The sequence below is a fragment of the Pinus tabuliformis genome, chromosome 7 (genome assembly GCF_031772625.1).
Source record: "Pinus tabuliformis cultivar Carrire ecotype Pingquan chromosome 7, CPIR1, whole genome shotgun sequence".
NCBI classification, from domain to species: domain Eukaryota; kingdom Viridiplantae; phylum Streptophyta; class Pinopsida; order Pinales; family Pinaceae; genus Pinus; species Pinus tabuliformis.
This window is the reverse complement of record NC_142293.1, coordinates 1,343,034,312-1,343,056,735: the sequence shown is the minus strand read 5'-3', so window position 1 is coordinate 1,343,056,735 and position 22,424 is coordinate 1,343,034,312. Positions and strand designations below refer to the sequence as shown.

Below are 22,424 nucleotides of genomic sequence, written 5' to 3'. Positions count from 1 at the left end.
TCATTCATTTTCTAGTCTTATGAATTGGTCGTGAATTTTGTTGGCAATATAAGAAGCATAATCATATTTAACATCAGGGGGTTGTCCAGAAGTAAAAGTAGATAATAATACCAAGTTTATTTCATCAACATACTCTCTGGAGTTGAACCCCATGATTGAGGCTATCATATCAATAATGATCTTTCCTGTATCTGTAAAGAGAACCAGTAGATAAGGAGGTGGGCCTTTAGGCTGATATTTAGGGTCCATGAACATTTGACAGATGCGAGTAAGTTCAGCTTGAGACAATTGGGGAACTTTTTCAAGTCAGTATCCCATAGAGAGGGGAGTAAGAGCATGACTAGAATGGAATTGTAGCATTTGATTGATGGACTGAGCAATTATGGATAAAAGGACTTCTTTGATTGGGGACAGGACTGCTCTTTGAGTAGGGTCATAATTAGCATAGCAGTGATGAATGATATCTAGGAAAACATGAACTGCAGGGAGGAAGTACACGGGAAGATTGGATTCCCATAGTCCTAAAATGTCAAAGCCATTAAGATAGTTGTCCTTGGCTTGGCAAAAGATCTTAAGGTGGTTTTCATTACCTGAAAAGTCTTTTATCTAAAAATCTTTATCGGCCAGGGGTAGATAATCCAAATCTTTGTGAGGAGCGTTCATGGGTGCTATATTCAGGGCTATAGGGGTTTCCATATTTGGTTCTTGTGGATTCAAAATGGAATTCGGGATTTCTGTGGGAAAATAGACCAAATAGTAGGTTTGGTGACTTTTTATGACAACACAAACTGTTTTTAGACTTGAATTTGGCCCTCTCTGGTAGAATTTTCAGTAGAAAACTGAAATTACAGGGTTGCAGGGTAAACTGGATAAATACCTGTGTTTAGGAGGTAAAATGTACAATGGCAGGTTGGATGACAGGCTGCAGAGCCCGTTGCTGTAAATTTTATGGTCAGGTGGCGACTGGGAAACTAGAATAGTTGACTCGGACGTTGCTTTGCATGGGAGCATAGGTGGTAGCGTATTACAGTGAAAATGACACTTTGTTCATTTATTCAACAAAACTGAGGTTGGCAGGTCCTTTTTGGTTTTATCGAGTGTATGATGAAAGCGGAATGTGACGTTTTGTCACTTGCGGAGGGTGGTAATGGTTTGTGTCGCACCGATTTCGAGGCTAGACGGTTTTGGGCCAGGGGCAAGCGAGCATATGGACAGCGTGACGCGTGGCGGGAGTACGGGTGGGAAACTGCCTGGTGATCGCGAGTTAAAGCGCGGTCACCAGGGGGGACATGATATCATTGTCAACCATTGGATGCAAAGGGGATTGATCGGATGGTGGATGGGCGTGGGACATGGCGGAGCATTAACTGTAGCAGGCCTAACTGAATTAAACGTTTATTAATTGTATCGGGGGGATTGTGATTGGATGAGGGGAGGTTATTAGTTAACCAAGAGGGTTAACTAATCCCGTTTGTGAAGTGGGGAAGTAGGTTATTAATGAGTTTCGAATAAACCCACTAATCCCTTTTAAACAGCGTTTATGGTTATATTTAACCGGGGTGGGAATATATAATAATTTGGGGATTTATATAGTTAAATAATAAGGGAAGGGTAAATGTTTATTTGGGAGTTATATATTATAAGTTAAAGTTAATATGACAATGAAATGGAAAAAGCCAAGTTAAACATTTCATGTGTATATTCTAACTTAGGCTAAAGATAAAAATGGGTTTCTTAGGTGATATTGTGCATTATTCCTAAGTAACATAGGATTTTACTTAGGAAACTTTATGAAATGAAATGAATGGTTTATGGATGAGTTTAAGTACTTAGGCTTTTAAATCATTGGGCCGAGGGTCCGGTCCCTCCAAAAGTCAGAGAAATGCTCTAAGCCCCTTTGATTTTCAAAGACTTTAATACTTTAGGGGGAATTAGTAAAACGTTTAGGAAAAAATGTGAAGGGAAGTTAATTATTTAACCTTGTTTTGCTTGTACTGCATCAAGTAAAATGTCTGCCTTGCATTTGTGATAAAAGTGAAAATTAACACATTTCAGAGACATTATCCATCACAAGTAATTCTGCCACACCATCTACCTACCATACCTACTTTAACCTAACATTTTTTCTTCTTTATTTGGGTTCGCTTGGACTGGTAGACCCTTATCACACTTTTCCTTTTGCATATGGAAGTCTATCTAAATCTAGCCTTCTTACATCCAAGGGCTCAGTTTAAACTATTGAGCTCCTTTTATTTACTCTACCTATCTACTTATCTGCCAAGATTAAACAGTTTGGTCAGATTTTATTCTCTATTTCTATAGCATGAAATTGAAAAATGAATGAGCCAAGTTTAAACAGTTTGACTCTTCATCAATTGTGGCATAAGTGTAACAAGCTACACACAATTGCTTATTATAGAAAATGAAATAGTAGTGGCATTTAGACTTGCATACTTTCCTGGTCTATTTTTGTTTGGGGTTCATTTCTTCTCATTTTTTGACCATTTTATTCTTTTCACCTTTTGATTTTTCTTTTAGGGTATACCCTCTTTACATTTTTTAAGTTTTTTTATTTTTTAGCAAATATGGAAAACATTTGCAACACGTAAAGGTGTGAACATATTATAGAGCTCATCAAGTCAATCACGAAATATGACACCTATTGGTATAGGAGCATAACACTGGCTCCCCTTGGGGATGGCTTTTCCTGGTGGCAAGTCAAGAACAGCAGGTCAGAAGGCCTTCTGAATGACTTTGATTGTGCTCTAAAATCTCCTTCTACTGGTTGCTTTATTATATGTATGACAGTAATACTTTTGAAGCTTCGGGCCTTCTCTTCGGGCTTCAACTCTAGCAAGCTACTATCCAATCCAAAACTGTGACATTACCAAGGATATAGTATTTACATGTTAAAGTTAGAATACATTAAAAAGTGGGATCGTAGTAATGCTTCAACATCCGACCATTAACTGGCCCTTCTTCTGTTTCTGTGTCATCCAAGTTTTTGAGATAGTAAGTATTATTCACTTGTAAAGCATGGATAACAAAAAGTCCTTTCCATAGGAAGTCAAACTTCCCATGTTTTCCCTTATCCTCTCTCCTAGAATCCCATCTTAGAACTTTGTCTCCAATGTAGAAGTCTTCTGCCTTGGTTCTTTTATCAAATATTTTCTTAAGTTTCTTTTGTACCACTTGGGATCTCTGATATACTTCCTCTCTAGTTTGTTGCAGATGGATGGTCTGATTTATTCTTATTTGAATGTCATTGGGTTCCACTTGAGCTTCTTGAATTAATTTCATTACAAGAACTCCTAAAGATGAAAGAAAGACAACCTCCATGCCATAGACTAATTCATAAGGACTAGTTCCAATAAATTTCTTTGTAGTGATTCTGTCTGCCCATAGTGCATTAGTAAGTTTCTTGTGCCAATTTTTCTTGTTTTCTTCCAATAATTTTTTAATAATATTAATTAGGCTTTTATTGGAGGACTCAGATAGACCATTTCCATGAGGGTAATAGGGTGTGGAATGGCCTAAAGTGATATGATATTTATTACAGAAACTTATCATTTTCTTGGATTTCAAGGCACCAGCATTATCAGTTATGATCTCTTTAGGACAACCAAATCTAGACAATATGTTGGTTTCGAAGAATCCTATAATCAGTGTGTCATTGGCTTGTCTGGAAGGAATAGCTTCTATCCATTTGGTGAAATAATTTGTGGTAGTGAGAATCCATTTATGTTGACCAGAAGAGGGAGAATGGATTTCTCCAATGAAGTCCAGGCCCCATTGTTGGAAGGGTTTTTCGGTGGAAATTGGTCTCAGGGGTAAAGGTAATAGTTTTCTCTTGCCTTCAAAAATTTGGCATTTATGGAAAAAAGTGACAAATTTCTTTACATCAGTGAACAAGGTTGGCCAATAAAATCCAGCCCTCAGGATTTTGTCTGCAGTTGCCTTCCAATAAAGGTGTCCACCACAGTCTCCTGCATGAAATTCTTTGAGAACCTTGTCAGCTTCTTCTTTTAATAAACAATTTAATAGAATACCTTCATGATTTTTACAAAAGAGAGCATTATCTAAAATACAAATTTTTGAAGATTTCATCTTTAAAAACCTTTGCTTTGTTCTAGATAACCCTGGAGGAGCTTGCAGGTTTAATAATACATAAGTTATATCAGCATACCAAGGTGAATCTAAGAAGGCCTGGCTAATTTGTGGAGTTGCCATCTCCTATTCATTATCCTGTTCATTAATGTCTAGGGCTTGACAATTTGTTTTAGTCATAAGTTTGGCCAATCCTTGTCCTTTTATAAGCTTTGTGGGTTTTATTTCAATATCATACTCCAATATGGTAGCGATCCATTTACCTCTTTTGCTCTCAATTCTATCCTGAGTTAGGGCATTTGGTACATAAGCTATTACATGGGAATACAATATGTAGACTCTAAAGTCTTTAATAGCTTTTACAAGTGCAAAAGCTTGATTTTCCATGATTTTGTATTTTAGTGGTGCATCCCTAAGTGCTTTGCTAAAAAAGGATATAGGTTTTTCACATCCTTGATGGTCCTTTTGTAGTAAAATAGTAGCTATGGTGTATTCTGATGCAAAGAAAAATATTATAAAGTCTCTATCAAACTTTGGACTTGTAAGGACCGGTGTTCTGGTTAAAGCCATTTTAATTTCTTCAAAGGCTTGCTTGGCTTCAACTGTCCATCTAATACTAGAATCCTTTTTCAACATATTATTAAGCAATCTGATTAATTTAGCTAAATTAGATATAAATCTTCTCAAAAAATTAATCTTTCCTAGGAAAGCTTGAAGTTCTTTGACATTTCTAGGGTGGGGTATTTGCAGAATAGCTTCTATTCTAGCAGGATCAATCTTGATGCCCTCTTTGGAGATAATGTGGCCTAAAAGTTTGCCTTCCTCTAGACCAAATAAAGACTTTTTAGGATTTAAAGAAATACCATATTTCCTACATTTCAAGAATACTTGTCTCAGATGATCCAAATGTTGCTGATCTAATTGAGAAAAACAGTGAAGTCATCTAGATAAATAACCAGAAAATCATGAATTTCTTTCGCAAATGCTATGTCCATGGCTCTTTGGAAGGTCACCCCTGCATTTTTAAGTCCAAATGGCATTTTAACATATTTAAATGTGCCCCATGGTGTTGTAAAAGCAGTCTTTTCCTGGTCATCAGGATGAACCAGAATCTGGTTATAGCCTGAGAACCCATCCAAGAGTGAAATCCTAGAAGCACCTACCACCCTCTGTAAAATGTGATCCATCTTTGGAAAAGGGTAATTGTCCTTCAGAGAAATCTTATTAACCTTCCTTAAATCGACACATAATCTGATTTCTCCAGTTTTCTTCCTGGTGGGTACTAAATTAGACACCCACTCTGAAAACTTGATAGGAACAATTATCCCTACTTCGTACATTCATTTGATTTCAACATATTTGAGTTTTTGGTGAGGGGGCAAAGATTTAGATAACTTTACCATTTTAGGATCATCCTTGGTTCCCAAATTATAGTCCTGAATATCTGCTTTTAAGGGTTCCATTTTAGGTTTCTTTGGAATATCATTGAAATCAAAGAGATCTTCCAAAGGTGTTAATCCTTAAGGGAAATGATTGTCTTTTAAATTGATTACTTCAGATTCCCCTTCAATGACCTCATCAATATCCATTTCTTTAAGATCCTGCATTTCTTTATTGGTAAATGTTGTTGGATGAAGCATTTGAGTTGCACTTTCTACTAAAATGTCTGTTTCTATCTTATTTGTTTGATCAAATTCACTAATTATATATAGCTCGCCTATGTCTAATCTCAGCTGTGAACTGATGATTAGGTTCGAATGGTAATTTGTAGGTGCTGGAAAACATTTCCAAACTATGAGCTTGCAAGTTATGTTTTCTTGGGATTTTGGCAAGCTTAGTTTCCAAAAATGTGTTGAGAATCTCTATCACTGTTTCTCTGTAATACTTCAGTCTGGGATCATTTGTTGAATACTGTCCTTTAATTTTTTGAACTATTAACTCAGAATCTCCTAAGACAGACACCCTAATTGCTCCTAATTTCTTAACCAATTTAAGACCTAGCAACAGAGCTTCATATTCTGCCATATTGTTGGTGCATCTAAAGTTTAATCTGTAGGCATGGCCTTCAGTATGGTCATTTTCAAGATTATGCACCCAGACTCCTGCTCCTACTCCTAGTTTGTTAACTGAACCATCAAATTCTAAGTGCCAGAGAATTTCATGTTCATAATTGGTGTCAAGAGTCTCAGGAATCTATTTAATAGGGAGATCTTGTTTTTTAGTTTCTTTTGGTTTCTCTTGGGTGTCTGATGTGTCATTGTTCTCAGAAATTTCTTGTATTTGAACACTAGATTTTTCATTTGTAATTTCTTTTGGTTCTACTGCTAAAACTTCCAATTCATTTGAGGGATCACTTTCATCATTATAAAGGATGAAAGAATCCATATCAGAGTGTACTGAGTAGATAGGGAAATTTTGGGGTTTTTCCAGGCTACTTACAACATATTTCATTAAGGTTTCTATGTATAGTTTCTTGGGTTGACCGAATACTGAAATAGTAGCACAAGACATGTCCAATTGTAGAGATCCTTGAAGTTTTGCACCCCAAGACCTGGACAATAACATGCCATACTTCGGTGGAATATCAGCTACTACTATGTCCATTAAGATTTTTTTGGTAGGATATTGAACTAATGATACACACAGGTCTTTGATTAATCCTAAACATCTGACTTGACTTGAATCAAAGGAAAAGAGGTCCTTATATGGCCTGGTGATGTCTAGGTCCAATTTCTCCATTACATATTTAGGCATTAAGTTATGAGATGCACCAGAATCAAACATGGCATTATGAAGTATTTTATCATGTATGTTCAGACTTACATAGAAAGGAGAGATTCCTCCATCTACTGATTTCCCATTCACTTCAGGGCCAAAAATTAATTCAGGCTGATCATCAAAAACATTTACTGAATCTTCATTAACTGAGATTTTGAGTGACTTGTTAATTTGGCTTCTGTAGACATCATGTTTAGCTAGTTCAGCTAATGGAACTGCTATTGTTAATTTCCCTACTTCAGCTTCTAGATTAAAAGGCTTTTCAGTCTGAGTTCTTGCATTTCGGATAGTTGGATTCTCTTTTTCATATGTATTCTCTATGTTTCTCTCCTTTTCAGGAGTGGGGTTACGGGTTGAAGTTGTTTCCACATAAATTTTTGGAGGTTCTTCCACGTTTCTTTTAGAGGGAATAGAAGTGGAAAGTTGTATATTATTGGGTTGATTATCGGATACATCTTCAATAATTCGATTAGCATGGTCAGGGTCTATTCTGGAAAGAATATGTACAGAGGTGGCATTGGTTCTACTTTTGTTAGGCTGTTTTGTGGCTTTCTGTTTATTGGTTTCAGGAATATCTATTCTTCTGCTCCTAAGGTTGTATTGTTTGTGGACTTCATAAATGGTTGTATCATATCCTTCCCTAAAGTCAAATGATTCACCTCACTGAATTTGGAATTGTTTAAGAATGTGAGCTTCTTGGTCCTCTTGAGTTAAGAAAACTTGTTGCTCATTGTTGAGTCCCATCAAATTGATTTGGGTATCTTCTATTGGTTCATCAGAAGTTGATGCTTCAGCATAATTTTCTTGGAATGGGGGCCTAAGGTTTTGATCAAGGCCGGTCTTTCCAGTGTTCTGGTTCTTCCTAAAATTTTGATTTCTCCCAATGTTGCTTGGTTGACCATGCCAAGGGGATTTCCTTTCAATTATTTCTACTCTATCTCCTAACCTCTCCATACCTTTAATAATAGCATCAAGTTTTTGTTCAAAGGCTGAGGGTTCTTCTTTCAAAGATATCCTTCTTTCAGCTCTGGCTCTAGCTCGTTTGGATATTAGGTTGGCTTCAACGTTGACAGCTATACTTTGCATCTCTTCTAAGGTTCGAGGTGCTCTTCCCCTAAGTTGGTATGCCATATCAGAATCAAATCCATCAGGGAATTTGATTAGTGCCAAATATGGACGAGGTCTAAGCTTTTGAGGGATAGCATTATAAACATTATTGAACCTAGTACAGTAATCTTGTACAGTTTCTTGTGTTCCCCTCTTCAAGTTTTCATATTCTGACAAAATATGGACAGGATCTTTCTTCTTTTCCCATCTCTTCAAGAATGTTGTATAAAGGGCTTGTAGGTCATTGATACTGTTTGCAAGGAGGGCTCTAAACCATGTTCTAACATCACCAGTTAGACTTTGAACAAATACCCTCATTCTAACATCATCGGCATCAACCTCATATATCTCAAAGTAGTCTGTCATCTTTTTAGTATGTTGTTGTGCAGTGTAAGTACCAGAGCCATCAAAAGGAGTGATCTTAGTTTGATAGTCTTGGGGCATGGCCCCTAGATTTGCTGGTAAATTGAGGGGAGTATACCTATTTTCCATTGAAGTAGGTTGGGTTGAAACAATAGTTGAGGTTGGTCTTGGAGTGGTGGATGGAGAGGTGGAAGGGGTGGTTTGGGGTTGAGATGTCTGAGGTGGTATTGATGAACTTGGAGAGGCTTAAGTGATTACAAAAAGGCTTGATGTTCCTACAGAAGTAAGTTTAGATTGAATGGAATTCTGAAAATGTCTGTCAAGATGTGAAGTGACAATCTCAAGTTGTAAATTTTCGATAAATAATGGATCATGAACTGTGTGGGCTAACCCAGATTCAAAAAAAGTTACAAATAAAGAGGTGTCAAAATATTCATCAAAAGGTTCATCCTTAAGGTAAATCCACTTCACTGGATAGGATCTTGATCTGTATAAAGGCCAAGATCTAGCAGAACTCTCTTGGCTATCTTGTCTCCTAAGAATCCTAGGGATCAAATTAGGATTTTTGAACATAGGTGGTGGATTTGGATCAGGGTTAGCTCTGGTGTAACGAGTCCTTTCTGAAGCCAGGTTTCTAGGTATGTTTTGGGTTTTTCTCTAAATGGGTTGGACAATACAATTTCTTACATTTTCTTTAAGAGGCTTTAGGTATGGGATTTGAACTCTCTTAAAGACTTATTTGATAAGAGGAACTGATCAAGAATTTCAAAACAGATGTTCAATCCATAAGCTAGATCGGAGATAGACTGAAGCAACATTCATTTACTTATGCAATTGCAAAGCAAGAGCAGTTCAAAAGCTACCTGGCTAATTTTAGGCTCTGTCTGTAGCATATAAAGTAAACAATAGTAACAAACAAATTAGTCAGATCCCCTGCAAAGTCGCCACTATGTTATCACTCAGATTTTCCTTGAAATTTTTGGAAGAGGAAAGGGATCCGAGGTAACCACAAACCAACTTTTAAGTACATATTCTAACCAATCTCTACTCAGAGAGGGATCTCTCTTTATCATTTATCTTGGTTTTGAAAGATATTATGCTAGTTATGAAGTTTAGGAGTTTTGTTTGAATTTGGGTGGTGAGATTCAATAACAGAGGGGTAAAACTGAGTAGTCTAGGCCATTGGGCTAATAGAGTCAAAGAAGATGGCTTAACTGGACTTGGTTTCTTAACAAAAGATGGTTTCATAGGGCAAGATGGTCAAACAGAGAAAAAATGGCAACTTGAGATAAATGGAATGGGTTTAAAATGGGTGAAGGGCAGTTAAGAATCCTTCAACACATTTACAGAGGGCACTTGAATGATTATTACAAAAGAGCAGTTAAGAATTCTTTAATAAATAATCAAAATGAATGAACTAGAAAATAGGAGCAATCAAGATTTCATTGTTTACACTAATTCAAAAGAAAACATGGAGAATAATAACGATTGAAAACAGAGTGCAATCAAGCATGTTCTGGATTATTATTTTTCTTTTATCATTCAGATGTGAAACATAGATGATATAATAAACAAGGAAAACATTAAAACAGAAAGTATAGAGGACTTATTAATCCAGTGTTTGCGTCAAGAAATCTGTGAAAAGTCCTTTTCTTCAATTCTTTATCCGGCAAGCCATACAAAATTTGTTCCAATAAGCACTTTATTCGAAAATAGTCAATGTTACAGCAATGTCTATGAATCCACCCTCAATACTCCAATTGAGGGGGTATTTGTACAAAAAATCTTTACAACAAATATCTCATAATAGAGTGAGATATATTCTAAGGTGACTAAGAGTAGGTTACAAGAAAATAGAGGCAACTAGTCTCGAAGATAGGATAAAGGTAAATTGATGTTGTGCTATTCCTTTTCTTGCTGAGTGTGCTGGAGGCAGGCCCTATGATTTGGCTTGCTGCTATCTTCTTTAGTAACTATGTGTTGGCTACCCTGTTTTGACTGATACTCTTTCCCTGTTTTGATACACTTCGACCTATTTGACCTTTGTTCATCTCTGTTCACCTTTATTCATTTTACCATAGTAAATAGCTCAAAATTTACATTTTACCAGAGATAAATTTACAGACTTCCAACATGTCTTCCCACCATTTTTGCTCTGGCAATTTGTGTTTCTGAAGTTTCCTCAAAGTTTCATCCATCTCTGTATATCTGAAAAAGTTAGGCTAGATGGAGAACAAGTGCTTTATCTCATGCTCAACATATAATAAGTTCTCTAAGCTGTCATAGAGAACTCGGCCTGTGGGGAGTGCTTTTATTCCTGATGCACTTGTTGATGAACTAGTTTGATTGCCAACATATTTATTCAATTTGCTTACATAATCTATATGCTTCATTAATCTATCATTAATCACTAAAGGACTTGGTAGCCCTTTATTCTGCAAAATAGTGAACTTGTCCATAAAAGAATTAATTTCCACCTGCATATCTTGACATCTTCTCTCTAAATTCTGCATCAAAGTTTTCTTGGTTAGCACCCTTTTGATTTCCAAAATAGTGTCTATCCTGTCTGCAATGCCAAGTTCTTCTAGTTATTCCTTAGTTCTGTTATTCAAAATATGTATGAGCCAGTTAGATTGGTCAGGCATTTTTCCTAACAGAGCTTTTGTCTTTTGAATTTCTCCTGGTGATGCTTTAACTAGATCAATCTGTTCATAGATTACTTGGATGGATGGCCAAATATCATTTATGGATTGTGTGATGTTGGCCCAAAGAATGTTCTTGATCTCTGCAAGAGGCTTGTCAAAAGTGAGATCTTTTTCTAATGTTTTCACTTTATTTTCTAATTCTTTGATCTCCCTGGTTTCTTCCACAACATTTATTTTGGAGACATCATAATTTATTTCTACCTTAGCCAATTGCTCTTTTACCCATTTTAATTCTGAAACTTGTAATCTCATTTCTTCCATTGCCTTTATCAATTCTTCAGTGCTCAAATTAGCGCTGCTACCTTGTCATGTTCCTGTTGTTGTTGTTCCTGTGATCACCTCTGCTATGGCTGTTGGGATGTTTGGAGCTAATGTTGTTCCTAGTGTAGAAGGGACTAATGTTGAGACTATGGGGATTACATCAGGAGGCTTGGAGGTCGACTCTCCCTACTTGTCCTTTAGTGATTTTTCTAATGCTTGCTTTGTGTCATTCAATCTTTCATTGAGTTTCAAAAGGAGATCCATCATCTCTTCTTGATATTTCTGCTATATAACCTCAATAGTCTATGGATGCCTTGAAGGAGGCAGCTTTAGCTATTTCCTTAAGGCAGTAATGTCTTCTTCTTTTTTCTTGATTAGTGCTTCTACACATTTTACATCTTTGGGATCATGTCCCAATATAATGATGATTTCTTCTAATGATTTTATTTTGTTATCCTTAGCTAGGGAGGAGGCTTTTTCTAAGTTCAGCTGCGCAGTTGTATTATCCAAGGAATTTTATAGCCTGTGAGCCATCAATGCTTTAATGGTTAAGGTAGAATAGACCATTTCTCCAGTTTGCTTGTGAAGTTCAATCTGATCCAAAGGATTAATATCCTTAGCCAAGACTTCCAGATTTGTTCTGATATAATCTGATGTTGTTTGAGGTTGTTGAACCTTTGGCTTGAAATAGCTCATTATCATCTTGCCCTCTTGAATGTCATAGCTTGACATTAACCTTTGCTAGTTTGTGGGGGCCATTCTAAAATACTGATTGTAAATTTGAAGTCTTACTGGATCATTTTTTGCTTTTATTTTTGTGAATGTCTTCTTGATATCTAAGGCCTCTTTACTTTGTGGCCTGGTGGATGATACTTCTGCACTGTGTTGTCTTTCTAGCTGTTGCCTCTGTGAGCTGGTGGATATTCCTCCCAATGGGGAAGTTTGCTAACTAACTACCCTTTCTACTCTCTGACTATCTGTAGTTTCTTCAATAATTTCTTCTTCTAAAAGAGAATTCAGTCTTTGCCTCATTGTGCCAAATTGTCCTATAGGTCCACTGATGGGGGTAGTGGTTTCCCTGTCCCTCTCTTTATTTCTTTCCTCATTTAGAGGAGTTTGCAAAATTGGACTTTCTTCTACTTTAGTTTGAGCTGGAGGAGTTGGTACTCGACCCTGTTCTTTGGAAATTCCAGGCTGATCTGTCATTGTAGGCTGTTCTGTGGTCACTACTTCCTTTCCTTTAGATGTTCCTGTGGCTGGTATGTTGACTTCCTATGGAGGCTGTTGAGAAGTTCCAGCAATGGATGTACTAATTGCTAGTTTTTGAGACAACTTGAATGGTACCTTCCCAAAAGAATCCAATTCAAGGGTTTTCCTAAGATCTCTCATAGCATTTTCCATATTGACCTACTCACTATCATGCTCTACTAGGGTACCTTCCCTCTAGTCATCCATATTTACATATTTTTCAATTTATGGAATTCTATGATGAATATAAGGGGACAACCTGTTCTTCATTACCCTATCACATATAAAATTGTTGGGATCATATGGTTTCCATTCAAAACTCTTTTGTAACTTAAGTTGTTCTTCTAGAATTTTTTCTACTTCTTTCCCTGCTTCCCTAGTGTTGCAGACAAAAGGGCCTAGCTGGTTCTTTATTCTAAGCTGAGCTTTCTTCCTGGCATTACAAAAATGGATTAGGTCTGCATTTATCATTTGTCTAAAATATTCCAATGCAAAGAGTCTCATTGGAACATATTTTGGCAGCTTAAATGGGCAGAGTTCACATCCATAGATTCTGATTTATCTGTGATTCTTATATAGGTACCAGTCACTTATCCTGTACTGCTTGGAGAGCTGGAGGATTTTCTTCATGTCACCATTGATCCTAGGAGGGGAAACTCCTGTTAATAGAGTGGTTGCTGGATGTACAAATAGGTCAATGAACTCATTATAAGTGTAAGGGGTCTCAAGGGATCTATGGAAAATGGGGCTCCAAAAAATGACAGACCTTGGATTGCCTCTAGTATCAAGTTTCTTAACAGGAAAAGGGAAGCTGTCTGACTGGTAATACTACTGAAGATGGTATATGAAAGTAGTGTATTTGAAGACTCCTTGATTGTCCAGTCTTATGAATTGGTCATGAATTTTGTTGGCAATATAAGAAGCATAATCATATTTAACAGCAGCGGGTTGTCCAAGAGTAAAAATAGACAATAATACCAAGGTGATTTCATCAACATACTCTCCAGAGTTGAACCCCATGATTGAGGCTATCATATCAATAATGATCTTTCCTGTATCTGTAAAGAGAACCTGTAGATAAGGAGGTGGGCCTTCAGGCTGATAGTTAGGGTCCCTGAACATTTGACAGATGCGAGTAAGTTCAACTTGAGACAATTGGGGAACTTTTTCAAGTAAGTATCCCATAGAGAAGGGAGTAAGAGAATGACTAGAATGGAATTGCAGCATTTGATTGATGGACTGAGCAGTTATGGAAAAAAGGACTTTTTGGCTTGGGGATAGGACTGCTCTTCGAGTAGGGTCACAATTAGCACAGCAGTGATGAATGATATCTGGGAAAACATGAACTGCAGGGAGGAAGTACACGGGAAGATTGGATTTCCAATGTCCTAAAATTTCATAGCCATTAAGATAGTTGTCTGTAGCTTGGAAAAAGATCTTAAGGTGCTTTTCATTACCTGATAAGTCTTTTATCTAAAAATCTTTATTAGCTAGGGGTAGATAATCCAAATATTTGTGAGGAGCGTTCATGGGTGCTACATTCAGGGTTATAGTGGTTTCGATATCTGGTTCTTGTGGATTCAAAATGGAATTCAGGATTTCTGTGGGAAAACAGACCAAACAGTAGGTTTGGGTACATTTTATGACAACACAGACTATTTTTAGACTTGAATTTGGCCTTCTCTAGTAGAATTTTCAGTAGAAAACCGAAATTACAGGGTTGCAGGGTAAACTAGATAAATACCTATGTTTAGGAGGTAAATTGTACAATGGCAGGTTGGATGACAGGCTGCGGAGTGCGTCGCTATAAATTTTCTGGTAAGGCGGCAACTAGGAAACTGGAACAATTGACTCGGACGTTGTTTTGCATGGGAGCACAGGTCACAGCGTATTACACTGAAAATGACACTTTGTTCATTTATTCAACAAAACTAAGGTTGGAGGGTCTTTTTTGGTTTTATCAGGCATATGACGTAAGCGGATGTGACGTTTTGTTGCTTGGAGAGGGTGGTAAGCAGTTTGTATCGCACCGCTTTTGAGGTTGGGCGGTTTTGGGCCAGGGGCAAGCGAGCATATGGACAACACAACGCGTGGCGGGAGTACGAGTGGAAAACCACCTAGTGATCGCGAATGAAAGCGCGGTCACCAGGGGGGACGCGATATCATTATCAATAGTTGGATGCAAAGGGGATTGATCGGATGGCGAATGGGCATGGGACATGGCGGAGCATTAATTGTAGCAGGCCCAACTGAATTAAACATTTATTAATTGTATCAGGGGGATTATGATTGGATGAGGGGAGGTTATTAGTTAACCAAGAGGGTTAACTAATCCCGTTTTCGAAGTGGGGAAGTAGGTTATTAATGAGTTTCGAATAAACGCATTAATCCCTTTTAAACAGCATTTATGGTTATATTTAACCTGGGCGGGAATATATAATAATTTGGGAATTTATATTGTTAAATAATATGGGAAGGGTAAATATTTATTTGGGAGTTATATGTTATAAGTTAAAGTTAATATGACAATGAAACAGAAAACGCCAAGTTAAACGTTTCATGTGAATATTCTAACTTAGGCTAAAGATAAAAAGGGGTTTTTTAGGTGATATTGTGCATTATTCCTAGGTAACATAGGATTTTACTTAGGAAACTTTATGAAATGAAATGAACGGTTAATGGATGAGTCTAAGTACTTAGGCTTTTAAATCATTGGGTCGAGGGTCCGGTCCCTCCAAAAGTCAGAGAAATGCTCTGAGCCCCTTTGATTTTCAAAGACTTTAATATTTTAGGGGGAATTAGAGAAATATTTAGGAAAAAATGTGAAGGGAAGTTAATTATTTAACCTTGTTTTGCTTGTACTGCATCAATTAAAATGTCTGTCTTGCACTTGTGATAAAAGTGAAAATTAACACATTTCAGAGACATTATCCATCACAATTAATTCTGCCAGACCATCTACCTACCCTACCTACTTTAATCTAGCATTTTTTCTTCTTTATTTGGGTACACTTGGACTGGTAAACCCTTATCACACTTTTCCTTTACATATGGAAGTCTATCTAAATCTAACCTTATTACATCCAAGGGCTCAGTTTAAGCTATTGAGCTCCTTTTATTTACTCTACCTATCTACTTATCTACCAAGATTAAATAGTTTGGTCCGATTTTATTCTCTATTTCTATAGCATGAAATTGAAAAATGAATGAGCCAAGTTTAAATAGTTTGACTTTTCATCAATTGTGGCATAAGTGTAACAAGCTACATACAATTTCTTATTACAGAAAATGAAATAGTAGTGGAATTTATACTTGCACACTTTCCTGGTCTATTTTTGTTTGGGGTTCGTTTCTTCTCATTTTTTTACCATTTTATTCTTTTCACACTTTGATTTTTCTTTTAGGGTATACCCTCTTTACATTTTTTAAATTTTTTTATTTTTTGGCAAATATGGAAAACATTTGCAACAAGTAAAGGTGTGAACATATTATAGAGCTCATCAAGTCAATCATGAAATATGACACCTATTGGTTTAGGAGCATAACATTTGGTGCTTTTCTGAATTAGAAGACACATTGAGAATCTTGAAGGAAGAAATAAGGATTTGTAAGGAGGACAATGACAAAATCATGCAGGAACAAGAGAAACAAGTAGAGGTTAATGAAATACTCCTTTAGTGTTTGTTAGAATTGTAACGACAGGGGCCACTTTGGATCAGCCATGGGTACGAGGATAGAACTTGTTATCACTCAAGAAAAAATATTTTAAATCCTGAACATCAATTTTTTTTAAAGGGTTGGTGTCAGTTATTGAGCTGATGACTAGAGTGGGGGTGAAGGCTGATGCTACTTCAATTGCTCTAATGGCCCAAATTTATGAGAGCAATGGCAGGAGAGAAGAATTGAAAAAACTAAAGAAAGCTTATATTAGATATGCTAAAACGCGCGAAAGCAGCTCGGAACTCACTAGTTGCAGCCAAGTCGGTGCTGGCCACCATTTCTAAGGGCTCACAAGGCTATGCTACATCAATGGAAGACGGAAAGGAGCACATTTGTTCTCTGATGCCTTTCAAGGCTGAGAAGTTACAAGCACAGTCCCTGGTCGAAGTCAGCAGTCATGGAGAACCGGCACATGATATTATTGATGAGATGAATGCAACCGAGATTCCAGTTGGTATTGGGGTTTACTCTTCTCTCTTGAAAGCTTATTGTAAAGCCCAGCGACCGATGGAGGTCTCTGCACTTCTCAAGGAGGTCAGGAAAGCAGGGCTTCAGCTTGATGGGAGCTGTTATGATGCTCTTATTGAGTCACGTTTTGCAAATAAGGATCTGTATGGTGCTCTGGACCTTTTCAAGGAGATGAGAGAGGCAAAGGTCTCTTCCTTTAGTAATAGCTATCAATCACAGATCAATGAAGTTGCAAAGGAAAGTAAACCGATTTTGGTGGCCCGTTTGTTAAATGAAATTAATGACAACCAACAAGTCACTGTTGGGACACATGATTGGAATTCAGTCATCCACCTCTTCTGCAAGGCACACCTAATGAATGATGCCCAGAAAGCTTACAAGAAGATGACAGCCTTGGGATATCACCCTAATACATATACATTTCATTCTTTAATACATGGCTATTCGATTTCTGGAGGCATGTATCAGGAGATAACGATGTTGTGGTTGCAGATTATCTTTCTCATGGGTTGCCCTTTAAGCTATCTGAGGATGATGTTTACCTGACTTGTGGCTGTTCACAAGCAATTGATTTGGTTCTCTCAGTTTTGCCTCGTGAAGGTGCAAATATTCTCCTCCCAAGACCAGGATTTCCAGCATATAAAGCATTAATGGCATATAAAGGCATTGAAGCAAGGCATTATGATTTAGTTCCAGAAAGGGGTTGGGAAATCAATCTAGATCAACTTCATACAATTGCAGACAACAACACAGTGGCAATGGTTATTATCAATCCAAGCAACCCATGCGGCACTACTTTTACCCATGATCATTTGGCTAAGGTTGCAGAGACAGCTAAAAGGTTAGGTTTGTTAATAATCTCAGATGAAGTATATGCTCATATTGTCTTTGGTAAGAAGCCATTCATTCCAATGGGATTCTTTGCATCAACTGTACCAGTAATTACTCTTGGGAGCATATCGAAGAAATGGATGGTTCCTGGTTGGTAGATTGGTTGGTTTGTGACATGTGATCCAAATGGTATTCTGAGGAAATCTCATATAACTAAAGGCATTATTGCAACCCATTTAATTGACTAGGCACCAGATAGGTTTGTTGCTGCAGTTGTCCGGAATCCTGTGTGTAATCTCTCATTAATGGTTGGCACAACAGATATTCCTGATTGGTGTTATGTGGAGGCATATGGAAAGAATGGGAAAAATGTTCACATTGAAGCACCTTCAATAGAAGATACTGCCTTTGACCGCATTCTACCTTGTGTAGATGTGGCAACAGCTGAACAATCTTTAAATCAGAGCAAAACAGTGAACACTTTAGTGGACCTTATGAGGAGGATGTTGTCTTCATTGCCAATGATTGGCATACATCTCTTCTTCCTTGTTACTTGAAGATTCTTTCACAAATGCCAAGGTTGCATATTGCATACATACCTTGAAGAATGGGGTCCATATATATATTCAGTTTGAAAAGCTTCAAGGCACATGAAAAGAGACATTTCAAGATAGCAAAAGGCTCAAAATGGCAAAATTTTGGTTGAAACCGTGTCTTTTGGAATAACACAGCAGTTTCGTAGCGCGCTACGAAACTGCTGAAGATGAGGACTAATGCTCAGCAGTTTCGTAGCGCGCTACGAAACTGCTGAAGCTAAACAATTTAATATCAGTCAACCGGTTTTGAAATACAAGCGGGAATTTTGAAAAGGGAATATCTACAAGGGATCATCTGAAGCCATCAGCTTTCAACAAGATCAAGATAGGTGGAGGAAACATGTGTTCGAATCCAACTTTAGATTTTTTTTTGTCATAAAGTGAGCACATTTACCACAGTTTAGGATATGTCAAACAGTTTGCAAGAATTTTTTCTTTCACGCATGAAAACGGTGGACAGCACATTAAGGACGTGGTAATATGCTCCATTTTGGGTAATTAAAAGATAAAAGATATACTTCATTGGATTCGGACATTTTGAGGCAAACTAATGACCAGTATACAGGGGTAGTTTCCTATGTTTCAGGGCATTGGAAAACATGTGACATTGAAGACCAACATGAAGCCTTGAAGATCCATCACAGCCAAAATTAGAAGGGAACTAGATGTCAAAGAACAAACATGATTGTAGACCAAGGCTGTTATGGAATTAGAGTCCTACTTGATTTAGATATCTAGAAGGTCTAGTTGAAGTTTGTTACATTTAATAAGCAGTTCAAAGCTAAACAGGTGTCATTAGAATTAGTTCTCGAGTTGCCCTAATGTTTAAGGAGGAATCTCAGTCAAATAGAAGAACTCTATAAATAGGAGAAATAAAAATGCACAAAGGGTTGGAAGTTTATGTAAAAATGCCTGTTGTGAAGCTTATGTAAAGACTCTGTCCTTTGGTAATACAGTAATGGTTTTTTTCTGCTCAAGAATCATAGTGACTTCAATGTATGAATTCCTCTTGTTGTCTTTCATGTTGTTTACAGTTTGATGAGTACTTGATTACTTAGAAATCACATGTTGTGTTCTAATTTCCTTCATGTACTCATATACTGTCCCTTTCATGTCTGCTGCCCTTTATGTATATTGAAGTCTGAATGCCTTGATTTCATTGCAAAGCCAATTCACTGTTAATGCTAAATGACATATGACTCCATGAGCCCAATGGATGCTTGGTAATTTAGATTTTACCAGCCTCATTACTATTTGTTTCATAAAAGAGTTAGCCATCTCAATCACAATCACAAATCTTAAACCCTTTGAGAGAGCCCTCTCAGGCTAAGTAGGCTAAGCCTTAGCTAAAATATTGGTCTAAAACAGTTACTTGAAGTATTCCTGGTCTGCAGCCTTCCAGGGTCTGATTTTGAGATAACAGAACTAATGTGGCATATGATAGTAGGTCTCATGCTGGTCACATGTTGGATATAGATGACATAGTGAGAGATGGAAGACTATTGGATACTCTCAATAAGAGAGGTGATGAACACATATACTACTCTAGTTTTGGTTCTGATAGGCATCATGATCTTCATCATTATCACCCTTATGAGAGGAGTGATAGGGAATAATTTCCAAATGAGTTTAAGAAAAAAAGACACCTCTTTTTGATGGAGACTTCAAGAAACCAAAATATGCAGAGGCTTGGATACTTGGGATGAGAAAGTTTTTTGATTTGCATGAGTACACAGAAAACATAAATGCCAAAATTGTTATATTCAGTCTTAAAGGTAAAGAAGATATATGGTGAGAATATGTTAAGCAGGTTAGAGACATCAGGACGGATGAATTGAGTTGGCATGAGTTCAAGAGTATTTTCAGGAAGAAGTACTTGTCAAAAAGGTACTACTGTGGTAAGGCCAAAGAATTCTATGAGCTAAAGATGGGATCAATGATAGATGAAGAGTACACGACTAAGTTCTTGGAGCTATTGAGGTATGTACCATATCTTCAAGATGATAAGGTTAAATTTCAGTGATTTTTCAGTGGTTTTCCATTAGAATTTAAAGATCATATTGAGTATGATGAGCCTCAGTCAATTGACGAAGATATTGGGAAATTGAAGCATTACTCTGAGTAGTCAAAGCATAAGAATGAATCTCAACAAGGATGGAAAGGGAAGGATAAGGATAAAGGTAAGGGTAAATGGCAACCAAAAAGAACAAGGCCTTAGAATGCAAAAGAGAAATAAAATGTGGCACCATGAAAGAAGTTCAATGTAGCTAGGTAAGGACATGGATCACAACAGCAACATAGAGGCGATGGTACTAGATGGTTGGAGTGTTGGACATGTGGTAAGGAACACCTTAAGAGAGATTTTCCATAGAATCAGGGTGGTAGGTCTTAGATATATAGTGCATAGGAGGCATAGAGCATTGAGGATGTTGGACAAAGAATTACTTGTATCTATGCAGCGTTGAACAACATATAGGGATACCATCAGGCATCTATCATTGAGATGGATGGTAAGCTTTATGATCAAGTTATTTGTATTTTGATTGACTTTGGAACTAATTATAGTTATGTTAGTCTTGACATGGTGGATAAGTGTGGATTTAATAAATAAGTGCATGAAAAATCTTGGTTAGTGCAGTTGGCTACAGTTACAAAGAAGAGAGTTCACCATTTGGTAAGAGCTTGTGCATTTGAGCTAAATGGTATGCCTAGAGTAGCACATTTGAATGTATTGTCATTGGGATCATATAGCATGATTTTTTGTATGGATTGTCTATACCTTCATAGGACTAAGATTGATCGTTACGACAAAGCCTTTGAGCACTTGGATGCCAATGGGGAACCAAGAGTCTTACGGGGAAAGAAGAAAGCCACATAAGTTAGGGTTGTGACATCTATGCAGGCCAAGAGAAGTCGGTGGAAAGGGTGTGTGTTATTTGAAGTACATATCTCTAGTGACAAAGGTAACGAAGTTGAGGATGCAGGTGTATTGAGAGGGTACCCAATTCTACAGCAATTTCAGGATATATTTCCTGCAGATATTTTAGAGTTTCCACGTCACAAGGAAGTAAATGTTCCTATTGAGTTAGTGCCAAGGGCATCTCCAACGTCAAAAAAACCTTACAGGATGAGAACACCTGAGTTGGTAGAGTTTAAGTTGAAGATGAAAAATATGCTTAAAAAGGGATACATTAGGCTAAGTGTATCGCCATGGGGCACACTGGTATTGTTTGTGAAGGAGAAGGATGGTACTCGTAGATTATCCATTGACTATAGGCACTTGAACAAAGTGACCATAAAAATTAGGTATCCATTGCCAAGGATTGATGACTTACCTAATCATATGAAGGGAGAAATAGTGTTCTTGAATATTCATCTGATATTTGGATATCATCAAGTATGCATTAAAGAGGAGGAAATTTACAAGACAACTTTCTAGACCAAGTATGGGCATTATGAGTTTGTTGTAGTTCCATTTGGTTGGATTAATTCTCTAGCTATCTTTATGTGTTTGAGGAATAGTGTGTTGTATCCCTATTTCGACAAGTTTGTTATTGTGTTGATTGATGACATATTGGTATATTCAAAAAATGAGGAAGAGCATGTTGAGCATTTGGCAACAGTGTAGAGGTTGTTGAGAGAGCATCAGTTGTATTCTAATCTTAGCAAGTGCAGTTTCTTTCACACTGAGGTACATTACTTGGGACATGTTGTCTCCATGGAGGGCATAATAGTGGATCCGTAAAAGGTAAGAGCTATCATGGAGTTGGAAGCTCCCAGGAATTTGGATGGGGTGAGATTTGTCATGGAGTTAGCAGGTTATTACAGGAGGTTCATCGGGAACTTCTCACATATTTATTATCCTATTATCTCATTATAGAGAAAAGGTAAGAAGTTTGAATGGATAGAGGAGTGTGAGGCCAATTTTGATCTGCTCCAGCAATTATTGACACATGCTCTTACATTAAATATCGTAGATATGGAAAAAAAAATGTAGTATGTATAAATGCTTGAAGGAGAGGACTTGGGGGATTACTTATGCAGGATGAAAAGTATATGGAGATTGTTCACAGGTTGCGGCAGGAACAGATAGTGGTATAGGTATAGGTACGGGTAGTCATATAGGTATAGGTGCAGGTTCACAGGATCTAGACTATCATCTCACTGCAGCTGGATTGGTTAGATTTAGGGATAGGATATATGTGCCAGATAGTAGTGATCTCAAGAAGTTGATCTTGAG

General features: G+C 37.2%; 1 pseudogene; it reads left to right on the top strand.

Annotated features, from left to right (window-relative positions):
- Positions 1-16,502: 16,502 nt before the first annotated feature.
- On the top strand, positions 16,503-17,836 carry LOC149252536 (putative aminotransferase TAT2 pseudogene; annotated as a pseudogene).
- Positions 17,837-22,424: the final 4,588 nt, after the last annotated feature.